Source organism: Drosophila kikkawai, chromosome 3R (assembly GCF_030179895.1).
Source record: "Drosophila kikkawai strain 14028-0561.14 chromosome 3R, DkikHiC1v2, whole genome shotgun sequence".
Classification (NCBI taxonomy): Eukaryota; Metazoa; Arthropoda; class Insecta; order Diptera; family Drosophilidae; genus Drosophila; species Drosophila kikkawai.
In genome coordinates this window covers 38,435,081-38,449,452 of record NC_091731.1, presented here as the reverse complement: position 1 = coordinate 38,449,452, position 14,372 = coordinate 38,435,081, and the positions used below count along the sequence as shown (strand labels likewise).

General features: G+C 40.2%; 1 protein-coding gene across 1 annotated transcript in view; it reads right to left on the bottom strand.

Moving 5' to 3' along the window:
• The window catches only part of kek6 (kekkon 6), a 51,400-nt gene that overhangs the window by 31,481 nt on the left and 5,547 nt on the right, over positions 1–14,372 (bottom strand). The window contains exon 2 of the mRNA XM_017181424.3: positions 5,604–5,653. The gene's annotated coding sequence lies outside the window, so the exon portion shown is untranslated. The remainder of the gene's footprint in view (positions 1–5,603; positions 5,654–14,372) is intronic.

The following is a 14,372-nucleotide window of genomic DNA, read 5'->3' as shown; positions in this document are numbered from 1 at the left end:
TTTAGTATACAATCTCTTAAAGATTTGAAAGATTTTTCCCCTACTTTTTCCATAAAACTTTTCATAATTTTCCCTCAGTCCTCAGAAAGACTTTCCGAAAGAGCATTTAATATTATGGCCCGATGTTTTTGCAGCTAATGCTGCCCTCCAGATTGTGTGTCCTATGCGAATGTTGCCACAGAACTCAAGCGGGACGGGATGGGACGAGCTGGGACGGGACCGAAGACGGACTTCCACATAGCCAAGCCATCATCAGCGGCAGCATCAGCTTCTGGTTCAGGGCAAGGACTTCCTAGGGTCGGGCTGAGTGACTGAGGAGCCAGCAAAGCAATTTTTATGGAAACAGAATTCTACAGGAGGAGCGCAAAATATATGCCGCGTTATGGGACCGAGTTCCCTAGCTCGCTGGCTGCTGCCTCTCACTGGGACAAGGGCACCGACGCATGCTGGATAAAAAAAAGGGAAATGGAAAAAGGAGAAAGGGGAAAAGAGGAAAAGTAAAGGAAACACCGAAAAGGGAAAAAAACTGCTGAGCTAACGATGTGTGATTTTTCTGTATGGCTTGCTGATGGCAGCGACGGGGGCGTTCCAAGGCGACAATTGGGCCGGGGTTAGGGCTCCGCTTTTTTAGGTTCGGGCTTCGAGCTGAGCATAAAAAAATAATAATAAATGAAAGTGTTGGTTTGGTGCTGGCTGGCTGGTCGTGGCGGTACGTGTAATAACATTCAAGTGCGCCAAGTTTAATCTTTCAAAATGCTTATGCACAAAAAATAAGCTATAGCAACTGCCACGGCGATGGAGTGTCAGCAGGCGAAAAGTAATGTGCAAAAAAAAAAAGGAAATAATAAGCCAAGGCAGCGCCAGCCCCATCGTCGAAAAAAAAATAATGCGAGGGTAATTTACGTTTAGAGCCTGCAAAATTATTCAAATTAAAATTGTAAGTATTCTAACGCGTCGCAGGCATCTGCGGCCCACCAGCTGCGGTGCGCTCCAGGACCAAAAGAGCAGCAGACAAGTGCACTGGGAACAATTGGGGGAGCTTATTTAAATATTAAATTATAAAAGCAAGAATACATGTAAGAAAACAAATTATTAATGAAAAATTATCTCTAAAAAATATTTATAATTATATTTAAATCTATCCTCATGAAATCAGTTTTTAATTATTAGGAATTTATTATTAAGAATTTAATTTAAAATTTGGTTAAGCTTGATAAATATTTGCAAGGTATTTTCTATACAAGACCTAATGGGCATATTAAGCCAAGAAACTCTGCTAGGGGTATGACATTGCTGCAAAAATATCCTTGATAAGAATTTTTATCAAAAGCTTAAACAAAGCCGTAAGGATTGACCTTTAATATCAAAATAACCTACAAATTCTGATCATTTTTAACTTTAATTTTTAAAATTTAATTTAGAAAAATATAATTTACAAATATTATTTGTAATAAAATGTGTCTTTGTTTAATACATTTATCCATCTTTTCTCGTTGTGCATAAAAAATAAGAGACCGAGAGAGAGAGAGGAGCACCGAAAGAAGACAGCAACAGCGAGGGAGAGAAAGCAAGAGCGCTGACCCAGCGCTGTGTTAAATTAGCTGGGACACTTAATTTCTGTTGACGCGCACATTTTTCTATAGAAAATTAACGCTAAATAATTTTTTGGATTCGCCAGCGAATCGTTCAGCCAGCAGACCGAAGACGACGCCCCCCCATAACAAAAACGTGGGATTCCGGGCACTTCTTTTTTGGCTTAGGCTTTGGAGTTGGCAATTAGGCCCGGGGTGTTTGAATTAGTTTCGTGTTTTAATGAGTTTCATAACTTTTTGGTTCCGTTGTAAATTTTGCAGCAGCAGCAACACAAAACACACATAAAAGATGCGTGCAACGGCTAAAGCGGCGGAAAAGCGGTGGGAAACCCAGAAGGAAAACGAACAAATTTCCATGTTACAACTGCTGGAAAAACCCTCGGGTGGATTTATGTATGTATTTGCTGGCCATACACCCGGTTGACATAAGCGAAAGCAAAGTGGCAAAAGGCAACATGAAAAATGCTTTAAATCTTCTCAAAAGGCGGTGGAGGGTGGGCCAGGGGGTAGGGGTGGTGTTTCTAAGGGAGGTCAGGTCTCAGATGTGTGTGTCTCTGAGTGTGTATGCTAATGATATTTTAAAAGAGAGCGTGTATTGTGTGTGTTTGCGTGCTCGTGAAAAATTATTTATGTTGCCTACTTATTGGGGCATGCAAATGAGCATTGTTATGCAAAACGTATCTAAATTCCACTCATAAATTGATTTAGCCAGCGAATCAAACTATCGAGCCCCTAATTAATAAATCATTAGCATTCAGGCGAGCCAGAAACAGAGCTGAGTTTGTCAAATAACACAGAAAACATATGAAACTACATTTTATTAATTTAAGTCGTTATCAACAAATCTATTAAATTGAGCAACCTTTGTATGACTTTTATATATATTTTTAAAGTCATTATAAAGCTCTTGCATATATAAAATATAATTAAGTTTACACAAAGTCTAAACTAAAGCAATTAAATCATTTATTTAAACGCTGTTATGCAATCAATTGCTAAATGGCCCTCATAACTTCAATTATCCAAACAAATCGAAACTATCGAGTGAGATGTAACACTCAAAAAGAACTCTAATTAATTAAACATCACAACGGTGTCCGAACAAAAAATAACACACAAAAAAGGCGAAAAAATTGACCTACCAGCAACAAAAAAAAATTAAAAAGGAGCGAAAATTCCAATGACAAATGGGGCTCGCTGTTAAATATTTGCAGGAAAACCCTTTTCCGGCACAAAACAAAACACACCAAAAAAATATAAAACGGAAAAGCAGCAAAACATTTCTATCTCTTTTGCACACACCATTTATTTTCCACGCTCTTCCCCGGCACTTGGCCCCCCATTGTTTGTAGTCACCATTCAACTGTAATTACTTAGGTAGACCCGATCCGAAGCGATACTGGTGGATATATAAGCCTCTCTCTTTGCACCGGGAAAAACTTTGAATTTTCTTTTAATTTTTCATAGTTAAATTGCCATTTCAGGGAGCCGTGTCCTGTGTCCTGTGGCATGTGCAAGGATGCGCCCCAAACAGGGGGGAAACAAACCAAAGCAAAACAAAGGCAAAAGCAACCGAAACAGCAACTGGCAAGCGGGCATAAAAAAGGACAAAAAAAATTGAAACTTTATACAGTTGGCAAAAGTTCAGAGAGAGAAGCGAATCAAACCCGAAAGGGTTCACACAAATTTGCAGCTAAAATGAGAACCGATTTTGATGTAGGTCAGGTTCTGGGGTCAGAAAGATTTAACCAAATTTAATAAACCCCAAGAAATCCCAGTCAGTCGGGGAAATTGCTCTATCACAAAACAGTTTTGTGAGAAAAATAAGAGGACAATAAGTCATTAAGTGGACAATGTAGCCAAGTTGTATCTCACGGCATTTAATTTGGCCAAATTTAATAAAAAGCCCTCCTTCAGTTTAGCATGTGAAATTCCCCATAAACCCAATTAGAAGGAAATTCCTGGTTATAAAAAGAATTCGAAATAAAAATCAAAAGGCAAAGGAATAGGAAAAATATTTAAAAGAAAGAATAAAATGACCAAAGATATTTAGGTATTAACAAGAGGCAGCCCAACTTGGGATACCCAAAGTATATAATAAATAACATAAGTAAATATATATAAACAAGTTTTGAAAAATATATATGGAGAAACCTATACAAATATCAAACAATTTGAGTCCTTTAAATGTAATAAATTATTATTGTACATTTTTAAGGATAATGCAAGAGAAAATTGTCAACCATCAGATAAAACCCTGTGAATAGATAATAATAATAACGAAGATTTTATTATTAAAAGACGAGATCTTATTACAAAAAGATGGCATTTTTTTTATACAATTTCCAGAGGAAAGGCTTCACTTCTCTAGTGCTAAAGCAAATCTTAAGACACTACGCATCTTAAAACTTAAACTATTTTCAGTAAAACCCAATTACGACCCTCAAACAAATACATACGTACCTTAATTCAGGCCAAGCATAAACAAATAAAACATGCAAATCGTACCGTTCCGTTCTTTAAGTTCATTCTGCATTGGCAAATTTAAAAATACCCAACAAAACCAAGTCAAGCAGCGAATTTTAGCACTTGAAAGTGTGTACGCAAAAGCCCATTAAGAGCCAGTTTCAGGAAAACACACAGTCATATCTAGGCAAAAATCTCTGGTAAAAATAAATGTGGAGGGAAATAAATAAATATCAAAAACCATAAATAAATAAAAGTTGTGAACAAGCAAAGGCCCTGTCCACCATGTTGGCAAACATGAGAGACCGAGACCGAGACCGAAGCTGGCGAGCATTTACAACTCCTGGAGCAGGAGCAGGAGCAGTAGCAGGAGCTGCTGCAGAAGCGAGAGATACAAGATACACACGTCAGCAACGGCTTTGTGTACTCGTATCTGTATCTGTATCTGTATCTCGTGGTAGCTGTGGTCGTTGTCGTGGGCGGCCACACGCCCCTTTTTTTCGCTGCCACAAAAATCAATATGTTGATTTGAACTTTCTTTTCGCTTCGCCCCTTTTTCTTAGTCTTCTTTTCTTTATATTTTGCCCAGAAAGTTTTGCGCCAAGGAATTATCAATTTTTTCTTTGTTGCCAGCCAGCCTGCCTGTCTTCTTGTTTTTAGCTCCAACTCCAAAGAGAAATGAACACGGCAAGAAAATATCTACATATAATACAATAAGATTATAGGTTCTTAAAAATTTGTAGAAACTTTATACACGAAAATTATGGGGAATAATATATAAGCTTAGACTCCCCAGAGAAAAAATTCTTAGAAATCGAACCACTTGCTTTTTGACAAGCTCTTGGATTTCTCTCTCAGTGAAGTCTTTGGCCAAAAGCTGCCATTATCTGCTTACATATTCATGTGTATATGGCATGGCCATATAATAAATGTCTGTATGTACTTCTATGTATAAGCGGATATTTTTGACACTTCAAAAATTGGAATATCTCAAGAGCCAAAGAAGAGCGACAGGCGGCGGCGAACACAAAATGCCCTGTGTAATTTTTCATGACTCCGCCCTCCGGCCCCTCGGAAAGAAGGGCCCCATCTGGGGCCTCAGAGGGTACCAGCTCCATTCGAAATCGTAGCAGATTGAGCTGTTGAGCTCGGGGGAATGGGGCGTATATATCTGTACATGTATATATATGGGGGAACCGGCACCAGCATGACAACTGAGCCTTTTCCTTTATCGCCACTCTGTGTTTTGTGTGCGGCGGCCTGCCACTTTTTTTATTATTTCACAAATATCGATAAGGACGACTGAGGCGGCTGATAGGCGAAAGAATCGCCCCAGAGAGCCCCTGCCATCTCAGTGTCATCTCAATGCCGTCCAGGATCTCGCTGCCTTGGCCATATTTGGCGACAGTAAATGTTTGCTAAATATCCTCAGTAAATACTCAGCAGCTTATGTGGGAGCTACACACACACACATCCACACACACACACAATCATTCGCAAATAAATAAATAAGTATCTCGTACAGTGAAATCATGGCTTACTTACAGTGTTCAACAACTGGGATGGATGACCCCGTGAGACGGTCTCAGACCAAGCTGAAAAGAGTAGGAAAAGCATTCAGGGGAATTATTACTACAGCTTGGGTGAGTTTTTTAAGGAATTTATATTAATTTTATATGGTTTAGGAAAATATAAATTGTATATTTTTACTTGTGACATTATTTAAAGTTTCTGATTTATTTTTTATATTAATCTTACGACCTAGTTTCGTCTAATGAGAGCATGGCATCTATTTATACCAATATATGAGCTCCTTTATTTAGATTAATTAATATATAAATAAATATGTAAACCTATTTGTTTGATAAGTTTGATAAAGGGGGAAACCAATTATCTCATCTCTAAGATCTAAGATCAGATGATTAAATGTTCAAATTAAGAAAAAAATACGATTAAAATATTTTCTTAGAGTTTTTAAATGGCTCTAATAAATACAAGACTTAACAAACCCAACAAGATGAGTTATTCACCCCTCTTTGATCTTATTAACAGAATACCCACTGTACCTGGCCTGAGCCTCCTGAGCTCGGCTCTTGTCCTGCCCAAGGATGGATGCCTTCGGCCGGGCCAGAGTGAGAGAGATGGAAATATCGCACTTTAAAGCTCGTCTGGGACTCAGGCAGCCTCATGTGCGAGAGCATTATTAATGAATTTATGTATTCGTAATCTCAGCCCAAGCCCGTCCAATCAACACTGCGTATACGCAACCTCCGCAACTTTATATTGACTGGAAGAGCCAAGGAGCTTAACCAAATAATGAGTGTTATTTTACATACGTAAGGGTCTGAGACCCAGACCCGGGCGAATCATTAGTTTCTATTTCACTGGCTGGCAATTCAATCAGGTTGATCAGTTTTCAATATTGAGAACGGGACTATATTGCCTAGCTTCCTCGGCTGGAGTCCTCCAAGAGCATGCCTGTTTGGCTCTGCAGTAAAGTAAATTTAGTTAACCAACCATAAAAAATTGTGTGCGCAAATGTGGGTGAGTGCTTTGGCCACTGCCACATCTTTTACACACACAGACCCCAGCAGCAGCCCTACTCTGCTATTCACACATATTACATATACGACACATAGTTGGGGCAAAGTTGATGATGTGGTTATAGTTGTTGGCTGGCTTTGCCACTGCTCCCTGCTTCTGCTGCTCATTAGAGCCGCGTTCGCGCCGAAAAATCTGTAACACATAAAAGTATGCAACATGAAATGTGCTAACGACAAGACCACACTGAGAGAAATTTTTAATACCGAACGCTAAATGGGTTGAAGTTGGGTTTAAGTTGGTTGCTTAAAATCAATTAAAAATTAAATCAATTGATAAATATTTTTATTTCCCCGAAAATTGTTAGGAATAGTAATTTAAGTCAAACAAATTAATTTAAGGACCCTAAAGTAAAAAACATATATGTAGAAAATTCCTACAATTAGTAAAGAATTTTTCTATAATTTTTCCAAGCCTCTTCTGTAACTTTTTCTCACCGTGCCCTATCGAAAGAGAAAGCCATAGCTTTAAGGGGGACGCTGGGTGATTCCCAGATATTATCAGCAAAGTTATTGGCGGGCAGCGTCAGCGGAGGTGGTAGCTAGAAGCTAGGAGCTGGGAACTGCTGCTAAGCATTAAATTTATGAATCCACAGCGAAGTGTCTTCTCTCCACTTGGTGGCTCATAACTCGAAGTCGGCTTAGAGCCTCGGATCCACGCCACCGTCCTAACTAACCGCCTCGCCTCTCCCTCCCACCCGGAGTGCCAACCGAGTAACCAAGGCGACTGCGGCGCGGACAGGAAGTTACGTGACTCGTGGGCATAAGTCCTCGGACTGCATTTCACCTTATTTGCTTGGGCTTCATCATCTGCCTTCCTATCCCCGGCTCCAACTCCAGCTCCAGCTCCAGCTCCGGCTCTGGCTCTGGCTAATGGCTAAGACTATAGAGCAAAGTGATAAATTCTGGCTCAAATGGAAACGAAGTGGCCCTTGGAAAAATTTACATTATCACGCGAGGCGAAAAATGCTGAACTGCTGGACACAATATAGTTATGCAAATAGCGCCACGAATTATATAAATTGCGTATACGCAGCGTGGCCCCAGACACATTGATATAAATTCATATTCAAATGGCCAAAAGGAATGGTTTTTGTAAGAAGTAAAGACTAGGAGATGACCAGTTCTCGTGAGCTGGTGAGTAATTAATGAACTTTACTTTAAAAGTTTTATAAATATAATCAACATCCTATACAATATATCGGAAAATTGAATTTAATTTACGTTTGATATGTCTAGCGACTTTTCCTCGTCTTTCTATGAAATCTTGCTAAGAATTTGCTGTGGGCTGCAGACAGCCTGCTAGCCTGCAGGGCTCTTAACACGACGCCTTATTTCGGGAATTTAAACTAAAGTAGCTTGGCCTTTCTTCTAGCCATATATCAACCCCTCTTTCAATATTCCCGAATACAATATACCCTTGAACCCCAAGATTACCAGGTACCAAAGAAGAAAAAAAAGAGAGAAAAAGGAAAACATTTGCACAACATTTCGAGATACACTCGCATATCTCGCAATATTCCTACTGCCAAGTGTGTGCGCTGCGTCTCCGGCAAATTAAGGCGGGGCGCAAAAGGGAAAAAGGACAAAGGGCCTGGTAAATAGCGGAAAATGTTAAACGACCGACCGGTACGCAAATTGATATTTTTCTACAACATGCAAATAACACAAGTAATGCGGGGAGAGGGGCGCTTCCTCTGTGCGCAAATAAATGATCTGATAAGACAACAACAAACGTAAAAATTTATGCATGCCAACTAAACAACACACACGCAGGCACAACACAGGCACACACACCCACCGGAAGGACTTGCTGCTGGTAATGGTGGGTGGCCACGTGTAGGATGCTGTGGAAAAATGAAATAAAGTTAAACAGGATATTTCAACATTCGCAGCAGCGGCAGAAGCAACAGCAAACAAAACAACTGAAAGTAAAAGCTAACGAGGGCTCCTGCCTCCAAGGGGGGAATGGGGGGCGTGGCAAGGACGTTGCCAGGACACATTCCGATTCGGTGTGTTAAAATGTAATAGCAACGTTAATGAACACGAACGCAGTGGCAGTGGCATTGCCAGTCGCAGTCGCAATGGAAATGGTCACATAAAAAAGGCAACGATTTGCCCCGGCCTTTTGCTCCTTTCTCTTTTTTATGCCTCTGCCCCACAGGTTGTGGTTGTAAAACACACAGAAGGACTTACACACACACACACACACAGACAAAGACAGGACATTAGCAGGGAGAGCACAAAAAAAAGTTAGCAAAGCGCAGGAAGTGCGCGGATGAGAGCAAAACAAATCTCAGCCACGCACGTCTTTGGCAGCCTCGTGTAAACCTCCGCCCACTCAGAAAAAACCACCAGCTCCCTTTCTGAATTTTCCACCCACCACCCCTTGACATTGGCCCTCCCCCGAGCGCCATTCCCACGCCCCTGATGCCCCCAACTCCACCCAATCGTCGTCGTTCGCTTTCTTTGTTGTCTCCCCAAAAAACCAATTGCGCTGTCGCTGTCGCCATCATTATGGCACTGAGAGAAAAAATGATAGATTAGAGTTCTTAGAGGCATAGTTTGTGCTCTTTATTTTTAAGAATATTTTCTAGAATTATATGTTAAGTATTTTTAATAATAAAAAAAAAATCTGGAATTGGCTTTTATAAGTTTCTGTTACGAAAGTTTTTTTCTCAGTGCCCCCTGTTGTCACTACTGGTTTGGCTGTTGTCGGGGCCAACGCAGGTTGCCGTCTCCTCTCTGTCTCCCGGCTCCCGATTTCCACACTGAGCTCCCTTGCCCTATACAACTGGTACTCCGGCCGGTACTCCGTCTCCGTCCCGGGCTCTTTGGCCCGTGTACTCATCCAATCGTCGCCGCCAATGCTGCGAGGCATGTCACCACGTTGGTGATGCGTGAACAGTCGCAGTCAGTGATTGAATCACTGCTATCTGGCTGCCTTAATGGAATTCGAATTGAGGCGGCCATATTTTAAAGGACCTGCGACTCTTAATCCTTACAGATGCATTTACACAGGATTTAAAGGTGAATTTTGAAGTTATCTATGGGACTTAAGTTTTTTGTAAGCTCTTTTCTTTATTGTATTGAAAATCATATATTTTAAGGTAGAAATTACAAACTATTTTTAAAGGAAAATATAAGAAAAAAAATATATATTTTAAATTGATGTAAAAAATTAAATTTCTTTAAAAACAAGTGGGTATTTTCCAAAATTTCTAAAACCCTTTTTTTATTGGATTTTAAAACATAACATTTCACTTGAAAACCTCGAAATCTCTTTTTATTTTAACGAATCTTTGTAAGTAAATATAAAAAATAATACAAGGCATATATTGCATGTATAATAATTTATAATTAAAAAGCAAATATAAAATAGAAAACCTCAAAATCATAATCTTTCTTCACTAAAATTTATTTTCAATAATAATCCCTAAGATTTCCCTTAAAATTTTCTAAAAATCTTCCTTAATCCCTAAATCTTTACATACTTCTGAGATAAATCTTAAATGAAACAGAAATCTCAGATATCTTAGTTGTCAACTTCGATTTCCATTCAATTTAAAATAACTTGTTCTACGTTTCACCTTCTCTCCACCTAGTTTTCTGCAACGAAAGTAAGTAGGAAAAGCGCAAGCAAAGAAGCTTATGGGATTATAACTCCCAGGTACTCCACTGCTTCCAAGAGAAAGGAGAACCCCATCCTTGAGTCTAAACCAGAGCTTAATAGTTGTAGGGGGGATGGGATGGGTTTGGCCACCGTTCCGCACAAGGGCCCCAATTAACCACGAGGACGAAATAGAGGAGAGCAACTCACGTTATACTACAGCAATTATAAACTAATTCCAGTTTAGCTTTAGCCCAATCACAGTTTGCTCCATCACTGGTGGTAAGGAGAGGATGAGGGGAAGTCCTCCAGCCAAGGTGAATGGGATTTGGGGCTGCCAGTTCTGTCGCTTCTGTCGGCTTCAATGAGGCATTTTACACCATTTGCTTGGTATTTGATGAGCATCTCGTGCGCGACACTTTTGGGCTCTACAAAATGACGCGTGTGTCACCTTTGGATACCATCCCCCTAGCTAACCAGGTAGGGTTCCTCCTCCCCCCCCTCGATTCCACCCCAAAGCAATTCGGATCCCAATTTCTGGTTCTTAGCTTGTTGCTGCCCCATAAACATGGGCATCTTACCGTTGCCGCGAGACACTTTTATGTCATCCGAGATCCGTTAACGAATTTTCCAATAGCCCAATTTTCCCATGGCCCCGAATTACCAAAATTGGATGCCCAATACTTGCTGGGGTTAAGCAGGCAACCAGGCAATTTATGAATACCTTAATACGGTTTATAGTCGAAATATTTACCTGCAAAAAAAAGAACATTGGCAAAATGATACTAAAAAACAACTCACAAATGGGGAGAAAATATGGTATAAGAACCCAGGAAAGGCGGCCGGACAGCAGATGAAGATGCCGATGTCCCTGGGTAATGAAAATAACAGACATTAAGCAGATGAAGCGGCGACCCTGGAAAACGTTGTCAAGGGAAAGGAAAATCGCTGGGAAAGGCAGGGCGGAGCGGAGAAGCATAAAATATTAAACGGAAAACCTTCGTAATTAAAGTGAAATGAATTTAAGTACGCAAATTGAACGTGGAGGAAATCAGGAGAAGAGTCCGTGATGGGTTCGTTATTCAGCTCGCTTGTGTGGACAATACACTCAAAATAAAGGTGTTTTAATTAATTTAAGATGACAATATTTATTAGAATAAGTGAATCCTAAAACCACCTCCCAAAATAACCTTTAAAAACTAATATTTGAGATAAAAGAAAACTCATTTTAAATATTTCATTCTAGACAATTGAAAATATTCTCAATTTTTGAACCTCTTTCCCTGTGTACTCTCTTGCTAAGGAAGAGGAGCAGGAGCTGGTAATGTGTAAAGGGGACAACTGATGGAAGGACAACCAGCGAGCTGGAGGATTCGTATAATTAAGTGGTCACCAGAAACCAGGAACCAGAAAACCAGGACTGACGGTGACCAGGAAGCCACTCGAATTGACCAATCTGAGCTTTGACTTTGAAGTGTGTGTACATCAGGTGCACACTTCAGGCATAAATATAATATATATACACACTCTCCCTCTCGTTCTCTCCCCCTGCTATGTATTGCTTTTTTCCCCAGGACTAATTAAAATGCAGTTAAGTATTTATTTTCTCATAATTGAGGTGGCCGAATGGAAAAGTCAAGCTGCCAAGCGGCATTTGGAGTGGATCATTTCCGCAAAAGGGGGAACAGCTGGCCAATTAATTTGAAGTGTGCCACAGAGTGTGAGGAGGGAATGCTGGATGGAGAAGCATAGAAAGAGATTGAGCTATGGCAAGGCTCAGAAAGGAAAAGGACATACACCACTACTACACATACACACACACACACACACACACTAGAGTTAAAAGCAGGATGAATGCGGTCCACTAATTGGTGCAATCAAGCGATTTTTTTTCTGCTAAATGTCATTTGAAAGGCACCAAGGTCTTCAATTAATCAAAAAGGATGTGAAGATAAAGATATATATATATATAAAGTAAAGCACTTAACGATTTATTTAGATTTTATTTTAAATGTTTAGTGGAAACTTAAGTCCGTTCGTTCGTATATCTATATCAAAACTTAGCTCTCAGAGCTGTAAAACCCATTCCATAAACCTCTACAAATTCCCATAAAATCCCTAGAACACACCAAAGTAAACCTTTATTCCTTCACAACAATTTCAATAAAAAACTAGGCCAATTATATAATTTAATTTAACGCTCCTTTGCATGTGTCTAGGCTCCAAGCGAACGGGAGTTCTGCGAAATTGAATTCCGGCGAACATCTCGCCATTAATTAGCAGAGAAGGACCTTCCATGAATGATTGATTTGCGAGTAAACATGTATGAATAAGATTAATCAATTAACCGATTCCCAGTCAGTCAGCCAGAGCTGACTGACTGAGCTGACTCCGAAACTGATGAAGTTCATGGCTTCCAACCCCATTTTGTGGGCTGGCCAATTGGGTTAACTTGGCGACCTTGGTCTTGGGGGTAACCCTTTTAACAAAGCACATACTCACTTTCACTGGGAAAAATTGAGGAGGAAAAGCAAGGAAGCTAGGAAAACTTATCGCTGCCATTGGCAAATTGTCGCCACAATTTTCGGGGGAATGGCTGGCGAGGGCCAAGGATGAGATACAAAACTGTAACTGCGGGTAACTTGAGTAGCCATTTCCACTCATTCGCATTCGCAGTCACATTCGCATTCACATTCGCGTTACCCGTTTTAGCCCGCTTTTGGCCCCCCTCTTAGCCACTTCAACTGCGGTTTCATTAGCCGCGGTCTGTGTCAACTGTTGTTATTTTGCCCCTCGCTCCCGTTGCCGCCTTTGTTGCCCTTGCTTGGCTTCCTCTAATTTCGTTAAGTTTCGTTGCCACAACAGGAAACCATTTCAGTGTGTGTGCCGCGAGTCGAGGCGAGTCGAGTGTGTGCCAGAATTTGCTTTTTTTCGCCAGCCACACACCACAGTTAATACCACCCCCCCAAGGCTGAAGAAACAAGTTTTTGCCAAAGTCCATGAACTGAGGGAAATTTTAAAGAATTTTTATTTGATATTAGCCCTCTCAAAAATGTATTTTTGAAAGCCCAAAATAATATACAAAAATACATTTAAAGTTTTATTTGAATGCTAAATAATATTTTTATAGTTTATATTAGATATATTTTATTTATTTATTGAGACTTTATTGACATTGGAGGTAAATGATAAATTGTGTTTGATGTATAGGATATACATATATAATATCTTTTAATAAAGTGTCTAGATTTTAACATTAAATGTTATAAATTGTACATTGCCTCTAAATTTAAGCAATAAATATTAAAAAAAAATGTTTTTAGTTCTTAAATTAAATGGAAAAACTGAATTAAATTTCCAGAAAACCCTAACAAAAAGTTTACCAAAATATAAATTTAAACTACTTTTAAAAATTTTCTCCCAGTGTCGTTTTGGAGCCTGGCCTCTAACCAAAGACCCCCTCTCGCTACCCCGCGCTCTCTGGCCGCTGTTGCCGTCAAATGCAATTAACAAAACACGCTCCTAGCATAAAGTCATTAGTTATTCCATTTCATGAATATCCTTCTCTCGATTCGAATATGTTTATGTGAGTGTGTTTGTATGCGAGACAGCTTGGAGCATATGGGAGCCTCTCGATGTGTGTGTGTGAATGCTGGGTGTGTGTATGCTGGTTGTGTGTGACTTAAAGCCCTGACCATTGACCACTACCAGGAGGAACAACGCCAAGGTCCACAACAAATGTACATAACAATATTATTTTGGTGGATTTTCCGCAAAACGGCCTTCGTGCTTAAACTATAGCAGCTAGCCAGAGCCCACAGTCACCCACAGCCACCCACTGACCCCCCAAAAGAGCCACCAAAAAAGGATCCACACTCGGGAGCAGAGCAGAACCCCTGCAACCATTTGTAGTCCCGGCTAAATTGCCATTCAGTGTTGTACACCGTCATTGGTGTTCGTTGTCCGGCGTCACGTTGTTTGCTTTCACCTCAAGCCAAGTTCGTGAATGTTTCCCGTGCCGCCTCGTTCTCCATCCCCCGCCGATAGCAGCTATTTCCCATCCTATGAAGCCCTTCCTCGGATCCCGCACCCTTCGGCCTGACG